Source organism: Haplochromis burtoni, unplaced genomic scaffold, assembly GCF_018398535.1.
Source record: "Haplochromis burtoni strain Fernald_Lab_line unplaced genomic scaffold, NCSU_Asbu1 Contig_2473, whole genome shotgun sequence".
Classification (NCBI taxonomy): domain Eukaryota; kingdom Metazoa; phylum Chordata; class Actinopteri; order Cichliformes; family Cichlidae; genus Haplochromis; species Haplochromis burtoni.
The window spans coordinates 1,250-10,310 of record NW_024584834.1 but is presented as its reverse complement, the minus strand read 5'-3'; the positions used below and the strand labels follow the sequence as shown (position 1 = coordinate 10,310).

General features: G+C 40.8%; 1 long non-coding RNA gene across 1 annotated transcript; it reads right to left on the bottom strand.

Moving 5' to 3' along the window:
- Positions 1–3,419: 3,419 nt before the first annotated feature.
- On the bottom strand, positions 3,420–8,639 carry LOC121811865. The gene is made up of 4 exons (XR_006053862.1): positions 8,062–8,639; positions 7,677–7,850; positions 7,329–7,501; positions 3,420–3,993 (listed from the first exon to the last, which is right to left on the bottom strand). It is a non-coding gene; the product is annotated as an uncharacterized LOC121811865 (long non-coding RNA).
- Between the last annotated feature and the right edge of the window lie 422 nt (positions 8,640–9,061).

Sequence of the window (9,061 nt, the reverse complement as noted above, 5' to 3'; positions counted from 1 at the left end):
TCCGCTAACATGGAGGAGGCGGGGTTTATGACCTATACTGCAGCCAGACACCAGGGGCGATAGAGATGTTTGGCTTCATTTTTGGGGAGCTGCGTCCTCCATGTTTTCTACAGTCAATGGTTGCTTCCCAGCGGGACATTAACGTATATAGATTTATACACACGTCAGTGGGATTTAAAGTTATTTTTCCACAGAGAGAGATCTCATATTAACTCTCACAGTGATGCGTAGGCGGCGGGATAAAAGAAAAGTATGAACTCAATGCAGCCACAACTATTTGTTGAAGTCTGTTACAGTTGCGCCAGGACTTTATATGAATTTGCATACCTATGACACCATTCAGTCAATTGCGCAAGTCACGCCAGGCTTGAACACCTGTAAGTTCAATCGACCAGTCACCTGTAAGTTATTCTCCTCGGACTAGATCGGCGCATCGACCTATTATGTGGGATTTGCTATTGATATTATCCATGGTCTGTTTCTCGCAACATATACATAAAGCGATTATTATGCATGTGAACTGTAAGCGTCAACACCCAGATCGTGACATAGCATTGTTATCTCTGCTATCCATCAGTCTCCCTGTTTTATTGCAGTCAACAGAACCATAATTGCGCACGCAAGCTGCGAGCGTTGCGTATCCCTCCGGATTCTATCTCTATGCAATACGTAATATATAGTATCAATAAACTATAATAGTGGGGCGTAGTGTTCAGGAGAAACATCTCACAGGAGCATCAACTCTACTCGAAACTCCAGGACTGAGATTTGTAATGTCTAGGTGTACAATCCGTCGAGTTCTTTCTCCTATGTTAAAAAACATGCGGCAAGGGAGAGTCCCTGTTCGCTCCACAACAAACTGCCTTCTCATCTCATAAGCCTACAGTGCCTTATTCGTTCTCATGATTAGAAGACATGAACATCGAGCGTAAAAACAAAGGAGACTGCTACCGGCTTTTTATCTGCCGATCGCCGTGCTACGGTTGCAAGAAAAAGAAGCAGAAATGACGTTCTCTACGCGTTGAGACGTTCCCCGTCCGTCGGCTAAACGCTGTTAGCAGCTAAATGCTAATTTGATGTGAATTAGCATTAGATTAGTGATGAGTGTAATGTAAGTAGATGCCATTAGCGGTAATGCTAATTTTAGGTGAAATAGGAAATTGGCAGCTAATGCTAATACCATATTTTCTTGCTTTATAACAATGTGACCAGCTAATGCTAAGTCAGGTGCCGTTATTAGCTAATACTAATTTGAGGTGAATTAGCATTATCCTTATGCTAACAATGTTTTTTCTTACTTTTTAACAATACGCCATTAGTGGCTAATTCTAATTTTAGATGAAAAAGCATTAACAGCTAATGCTCATACTGTTTGCTTTGTAAGAATGACAGCAGCTAATGATACGAAGTCTACCGTTATTAACTAATGCTAATTTGATGTGAATTAGCATTATCCGATAATGGTAACTCTTTTCCTGCATTACAACGACGTCAGGAGTAATGCTAAGGTAGGCTGCCATTAGGGGCTAACTCTAATTAGTCGAGGGACCTTTTAGACCGACTAAGTTATATAGGCGAGTAACTGAGCTAACTCAGGCTAATCGACCTTTCCTACTATAGTCGGGTTATGTACATGTAGCTCCTTCTCTAGCTAACTCATATAGTGGTACATGCTATTCAGCATAAGTTTACGCACGCAACAAGCATTTTTTAAAATGAGCTAATGCTCTTGATGTGAATTAAAAGACTAATTGATCCAATAATGGTAACATACTGTTGTACTCTTGATATATTAAATGTGCTTTATTAATTCTTTGCACTGGTTGTCGGACAAACTAGCATGTTTATTGCTAAGGGTAGGCTACCAGTCGAGCTACTCTTACTTAGTTCGAGACTCCTTAATTTAGTTGGCCAAGTTTCTAGTGGCCTCTTCATTCTTCACTTATAAACAAAGGTGAACCAGCAGTAGGATTCAATGTATCTAAGGTTGATTTATGGGGAATATCACGCATCAACATGTCACATTTTGACTTGATCATCTTAGCCGCATACTTTTCGATGGAATTACGCATTATTACAATGTAGCAGTTACTTCTTTAATTATTCTATCATATTTACCATTTGATTCAGTTTTGTCGATGTATAATTAGACTAGCTAACTAGAGAATCTCTGAATCATATTCTTGTTCCTATCTCTTTATTATTTAGCTATAGTAAAGCTAATAGTTGTATACGTTACCTAATACCCCGCCTAATAAGATCTATACTTCCCTCATGCTTATTGTGGCAGTAAATGCAGCATGTTCAATCTCAGATTGTGTGATTGTTGAGTATAAAACTCCTTGGAGTACATAGAAAAAAGTCCAAATTCTTCGCAGTATTTAGCGCTCGGGCAACACCACTTTATTGTCATCAACACCAGGTCATATTTTGAACCCTAGGTACGAATATCGGCGTAGCTTCACATCACTTAACCAGTGTCTGATTATGCCACATGAATTGATATCATGTGATACAGTTCGATAACTGACTAATGTACCATATTCTTATTAATTCACTTGTGGGTAATAAGCTATGCTACAAAGCTTGGGTTGGTTGACTGTTGTATCACTTACAATGGCGTAGACGAAAACAGTACACCACTGTGTATTGGTTTCTCCTAGGGAAATGAGCTCTAAGTTGGTGCTTTTGGAACTATTACAGCCTGACTAGATTGAGAATTTCTTGTCATAGGTCGAACAAAGGAAGTTACAGCTTTTGCGTCCCCCCCTGAAACATTCACAACTATCCCTCGCTTCCAGATTCAACACATGTAACGAGATGAGTATTTTGGATCATATGATATGTACCTCTTCCAAGTATTAGCTGTTCCAGCTTAGGCGAACTATAGCTAGCTAAACACCATTTGGCCGTAGGAAGGGTTCACCAATTGTGTGATGAGAGCAAGGGCCCAACTTTCTGACTCTCACGCGGGCTGCTCAACTGTTGGAATGCAAATAAGGCAACATATGATATCAGCGTTTGTTCTGGATCATAGTAGTGACTTGATAACTATCCGATTGTGAAACGTGTAATGTATGAGTTTGTTTAACATTTACTTAGCAATGAGAATGTCCAAATATTGATCTCTAACAGGGTAAACTAGTTCATTGCTTGTCATGCATAGCTTAGAGTTTCCATATGGCACACACAATGAAGATTAGCAAAAAGGGCTCTACAATTTGCTGTTTCAACGCTTGCTTGAAGCAGGAAACAGTATCATGTGTAGAATTGCACTTGACAAATTATTGTGATTGCATGTGAACATTAAGGGCATTATTAATTGATTTCAAATGAGCTGCTACACTGTGCTGCACTCTTTTACGACTAGCCAGATGAACATGATTGCCTTGTTTCATCCCTCATGTCTGACTGTCACTGTGACTGTGGACATACAGCATGGGAAACATACACATGGCTGACACTTATTAGGTACACAGTGCCACTATCTCATGTAACACACCTGTGACCTAATAAAGTGTATCTAAAGTTACAAAATGTTGTCTCTGTCCAAATATTTATGGACCTAACTGTAGGTCTACTTTTAATGAAACTCTCAACATGATACAGTTATCATTAATGTTCCTGCAAACAGACTCCTTGGAGACCCCCTACATAAATATCCATGTACTATCCAGCTAGACTAGTGTGTCTGTCCCTGAAAATATTCCTGCATGTGTGATTGTTCATGTCTCATCTGCAGGAAACAAACAGGAAGTGAGTGAAGGACACAGGAAATGTTTCCAGCTCTTCCTCCTCTATCAGACATTCTCTCCATACCTGAGAGTGTCCAGTCTCCAGCCTGGATCCTTCAGTCCAGCCGACAGCAGCTTCATTCCTGAGTCACCTGGATGATTGTAGCTCAGGTCCAGCTCTCTCAGATGGGAGGGGTTGGAGCTCAGAGCTGAGGCCAGAGAAGTACAGCCTTCCTCTGTGATCAGACAGCCTGACAGACTGCAGACACACAAAACAACAATCCGTCTGTTATCCATCTCTATGGCAGCATAACTAAGGGATGGTTCAGGGTCACCTGATCCAGCTCTAACTATAAGCTTTATCAAAAAGGAAAGTTTGAAGCTGATCTTCAAAGTAGAGAGGGTGTCTGTCTCCTGAACTCAAACTGGGAGCTGCTCCACACCCAGTCCAACATAGCCAGGCTTTCTTTGCTGCTTTGACAAAACCTCAAATCCCAGTCAGACAGACATAGCCAGGCTTTCTTTGCTGCTTTGACAAAACCTCAAATCCCAGTCAGAGATGATGAGCATCATCACAGTGATGATCATTTCTCTGTTAACCCAGGCTTTCTGCTTCAGGATCTGTGCACGCTCACAGAACAAGGAGACCTTTAAACATCATTTCACTAAATGGATGGACTGAGCTCAGCCTACAGATGAACTGGATAAAGAAAGATTTGACCTCAGTGTGCTCAGTGTTACTGTCTATTCCTAACATATTCCTAACATGATAGCTGCACTTTAGAGCTCTAAAACTGGAACATATTTAAACTCTACATGTTACTCAGTACATTCAGTTCTGACACTCGCCCACAGTCCAACAAAGGAAACATGGAGATCACATCAGTTTGTCACCAAAGTCTAATTATTCCAGAGGGCAGTGTTGATACAACTAAAGGTATTTTTAAGCAAAGTTGAGTTTTTTATGTCGAGTACTTCATGTCTGAAGTATCACTTAAATGCATTACACGCTGTTGATGGCAGCAAACAAACCACCCAACAAACAGCGGTGGGAGGCTTGGGCAGACTACGTAGGATCAGCTTGTGGGAGGAGTCTAGATAAACCAAAGAAAGACAAGCTAACAAACGCCACAGTGAAGTGAGTAGCTACAAACTGCAGGCCGATTAGTGTTGTTGAAGAAGTCGGTCTGAGGAACGTTCTTAGGATCAACAAATGACGGCATGTATGAGCCTCCCTCAAGACGCACCATCACAAGAAGAACACATGAGCTGTAGAAAAAGGAGAGACTACGAAAGCCACAGCGTTACAACGTGCACCAGCTGTTGGTCTCTCGGAGACTACTGGGCGTGGCTGGGTAACCATGGTTACTTGGGAGTTACAGTACATGATATTAATGAAGAGTGGGAGCTGCGTTCTATAGCAAACAATTTGTTATGAGGTAATCAGCTGATCTTAGTTTAACCGGAAGCCCTTCACAATAATTGCAAAGCCTTTATTTTGTACAACTACCATCAGTTCGTCTGTACTGATGGTAACTTAAAGTCACACTAATGGTTTAGTTTGTATAGTGTAGTAGTAGAAGTATACTACAGTACTCTGATCACTGAAGAGATAGATTATGTAGATATACACCTTTGTACTTAACATTACTGCATTATAGTACTGTGATCTGTTAACCTTATATATGGCTATCGTGTTAGCTATACTGATGTATGTACATATATGTACGTACATATAACTGGATATGTAACTTATCTATTCATCTTATTTGTCATGTATTTGTATTGTGTACTTCCTTTTTGTAAGAAACCACACACGTGATCACAGCCACAAGAATCAATCAGTGAAAGAATAAAGTGCCTCAAACCGAACCTTAAGCTCCTTATTCCACACGCTGGGATCATTTGGCCTTCAGTGGTGTTCTGGCTGACACACCGGAGTGAACAGAGTGCTAAAGAGTGAATCGGACACACCAGTGTCATCCCTGATATCTCCACTACATTTAATCGTCCTTCAGCTTGTGGCTGCCGTTAGCTGGACTGCTAGTTAGCTGATCTGCTAGTTAGCCAGTGTGCTAGTTAGCCAGTGTGCTAGTTAGCCGGTTGCTAGTCAGCTGTGTGCTGACCAGCGAACCAGTAGGTTACAAGATGAGCTTGTCTGTCTGATGAGCCAGCTCTCTCTGTCTTGGTCAGTTTTGTCCTTGGGCAAGACACTTCACCTACCGCTTACTGGTGATGACCAGAGGGGCTGATGGCACGATATGGCAGCCTCGCTTCTGTCAGTCTGTCCTAGGGCAGATGTGGCTACAACTGTAGCTTACCTCCACCATTGTGTGAATGTGAGAGTGAATGAAAAGCGCTATATAAATGCAATCCATTATTATTATTAAGAGCATCTTTAGGCCTGACTGTGCTCATTCTTCCTCCAACCTCTCCTTACCAAAGATAACAACTACATCAGTATTAGCTCAATAACAATTTCTGCAATTCAATTGTGGACATTCATTTTTAAACCTTGTGTAAAACGATAAAACCTAAAAGTCTGAGTATTATTCTTTGTGCAAACAGCTCTTGCAGGTTCCCCCGGACTTAATAATTAAATAATAATAATAAAAATAACCTTTCCTTTGAGCAGCTGTTCAGGCTACTAAACTCATCCCAGAAATAACAAGTGACACCATTAATAGTGGAGCTACCTTTAACAGGTGAAACTGATTTGACCTATAAGGCTACTGCAGTTACTTCTTATCAGGGTTAGTAGGGAAGACATCTGGATGAGGTAGTTAGTAGTATGTAGTTAGTACCGGGCGAGTCCCCTCCCCCACATCGGCACCAGAACCCTGTATTATCTGCAGGTAAGACTGCCTGTTCTATCAAACTATGGCCATTACTACTGTGATCATTTGCAGCCTCTCTCTCTGCTGGGATGAAATTGTGAGCAAGAGAGTGTGCGGATTACCCGCAGTCTCCTCGTCGTGCCGAAGAACACATACAGCTGCGCCTAGCCATAACGCGCAGTGGCTCATTTCGCGCCTTCCTCTCTTCTTTCTCATCAAAAGAGAAGTGAAATAAATTATTTATTATGTTACGAGTCTATTATCTTTAAATCAAACTGTAATGAATAAATCAAGCGAAGATTTGGTGGCTCCAAGTGTTGTAGAAGAAAAGATAACATCTATTCATTTTGAAAAATCAGCCTTTAAAATTAAGTAAGTACTGTGAATAAAAAAAAAGGAACCATCAAGTCGCCGCCAATCTCTCGCAGTTTTTCACTAAGCCAATGTCCCCAAACAAAAATAAAATAATATATAGGGTAGAAGTGTAGATGTGCGCCCATCACAGCGCAGCCCGTGAAGGTCACCTTATACTATATTATGGGCCCAAAGGAGCCTAAATCTTTAAATTAGGCAGTTCATGAAGTATTTTTTTAAATAAACAAAGACATGACTATAACAACTTTTAGTAATTCAGAGTCCAATTATCCACTCAAATGTGAATAAAAGTTCACTTGACAGCTGTATAAAAGTTACCTGTTTATACAATAATATAAGTCACATTTCAAATGATCATCTGTGGAAAAGTTTGAATCCTGACCTGAGAGTTTCCACTGCACACTGTGAACTCTTTAGTCCAGCGACAGAAGCTTCACTCCTGAATCCTGCAGGTCAGAGTTACTCAGGTCCAGCTCTCTCAGACTGGAGGACTGGGAGCTGAGGACTGAGGACAGAGCTTCACAGCTTCTCTCTGACAGGTTACAGCCACTCAGTCTGAAAAATAAAAGACAGTCTATACAACAAATACTCATGTAGAGTTTGTTAATACATTTCACAACATTAAATCTTGACTTTCTATTTTTAAAGGAAACATAAACATACTAAGATACAACATCATATGGATGAACTTTAATTAATAATTCTAAAAACAAATGTTTTCTGATCTGACCTCAGAGTATTCAGTTTACAGTTTAAACGTTGTAGTCCAGCAGACAGAAGCTTCACTCCTGAATCCTGCAGCTTTCTGATACTCAGGTCCAGCTCTGTCAGACTAGAGGACTGTGAGCTGAGAACTGAGGACAGAGCTTCACAGTTTTCCTCTGAGAGTTCACAGATGTTAAGTCTGAAGATAAAAACATGAATAAAGATTGTTGTTAAAGTGTAATCAGGGTGCAATAGCTTATTGTCTTGTGCTGAGCAGGTTAGTAAAGCTTCACTTTAACTTGGAAATGAATAAAAATGCTATGAAACAAGGATAACTGGATAAAGACATAAACAAAAACAAACATCAAACACAAACAAACAGAAATAAACAGAATACAAATTGATCTGACCTCAGAACATTCAGTTTGGCGTGTGGACTCTCCACTGCAGCAGACAGAAGCTTTACTGCTGAAGCCTTCAGGCTGTTGGTACTCAGGTCCAGCTCTCTCAGACTACAGGACTGGGAGCTGACCAGTGACAGCAGATTTTCACAGCCTTTCTCTGAGACTTACAGCTGCTCAGTCTGAGAGAGAAAGGGAAAAAACAAAAACAATATATGTGATCAAATTAAATTTGTTTATATGTTGAACCTTTTTTTATTTTAAACCTTTGAGACCATGAGTGCTACCAGTTCAGTGCACACGATTGGTACCTTGATGGTACCTCGCTCAGGGGTACCACAAGGTAACTATTCGGTGGATTCAACCCCTGACCTTATGATCACGGGGCGACCACTCTGCCTACTGAGCTAATAATTCTGTGTACACTATCATACAATATTAACTAAAACAATGATTTTAGAAAATGTTACTAATTCAATAATCATTATGCTCGTTACCTGTGTACTGTGAGGAACACTGGATTTTAAACACTAGCTGTATAAAACTCTTCCTGTTAAAGGTGCGTATAAAGGAAATGAGCTGAAATCCTGTCTTCCTTCTCTCACCCCAACCGGTCGCAGCAGATGGCCCCGCCCCTCCCTGAGCCTGGTTCTGCCGGAGGTTTCTTCCTGTTAAAAGGGAGTTTTTCCTTCCCACTGTCGCCAAAGTGCTTGCTCATAGGGGGTCATATGATTGTTGGGTTTTTCTCTGTATCTATTACTGTACGATCTACTGTACAATATAAAGCGCATTGAGGCGACTGTTGTGATTTGGCGCTATATAAATAAAATTGAATTGAATTACATCCCATTTCAGGTACCTGGAACCTGAACCTTCTCTGGAAACCTGGGACGCTGGCGGGTTTCTCTTGCTTACCTATCTGCTCATCCTCTTTCTTTCTGCTCGCATGATGATTTCCTGGTTGAGTTTGTAAAGACTTTTGCTCAGGACCTTCTTGCTGTGCGGCAAC